The sequence below is a fragment of the Meleagris gallopavo genome, chromosome 1 (genome assembly GCF_000146605.3).
Source record: "Meleagris gallopavo isolate NT-WF06-2002-E0010 breed Aviagen turkey brand Nicholas breeding stock chromosome 1, Turkey_5.1, whole genome shotgun sequence".
In the NCBI taxonomy this organism is placed as follows: Eukaryota; Metazoa; Chordata; class Aves; order Galliformes; family Phasianidae; genus Meleagris; species Meleagris gallopavo.
The window spans coordinates 108,579,987-108,580,517 of record NC_015011.2 but is presented as its reverse complement, the minus strand read 5'-3'; positions in this window follow the sequence as shown (position 1 = coordinate 108,580,517).

Genomic DNA, 531 nt, shown 5'->3' with positions numbered 1-531 from the left:
TTACAGAGAGAGTGGTGAGGTACTGGAACAGGCTGCCCAGAGAGGCTGTGGATGCCCCATCCCTGGAGGTGTTCAAGGCTAGATTGGATGGGGCCCTGGGCAGCCTGGTCTAGTTGGTTGGTGGCCCTGCATGTGGCAGGGGGGTTGGAGATTCATGATCCTTGAGGTCCCTTCCAACCCTGTGATTCTGTGACTTTCCAGAACCCAGTGAACAAGGGATTGAGTACAAAGTGTGTGATGGCCAACATGACCCTCCTGACCTAAGCCAGGCCGGTTTTTGAGGGCACGGAGCAGGTTCTACATTGCCACACAAGTCAGAGCCCCACATTGATGAGTAGCACCACATCCCTGGAGCTGCTCAAAGCCAGGTTGGATGAAGCCCTGAGCAGCATGATCCACTGAGTAACAGCCCTCTCTATAGCAGAGAGATTGAAATTAGATGGTCTTTAAGATCTCTGCTAATATTAGTCATTCTACGTCAGTCCCCTACCACACTCCCCTACACCTGGTGCCCGCCCTCCCACCCCGCCT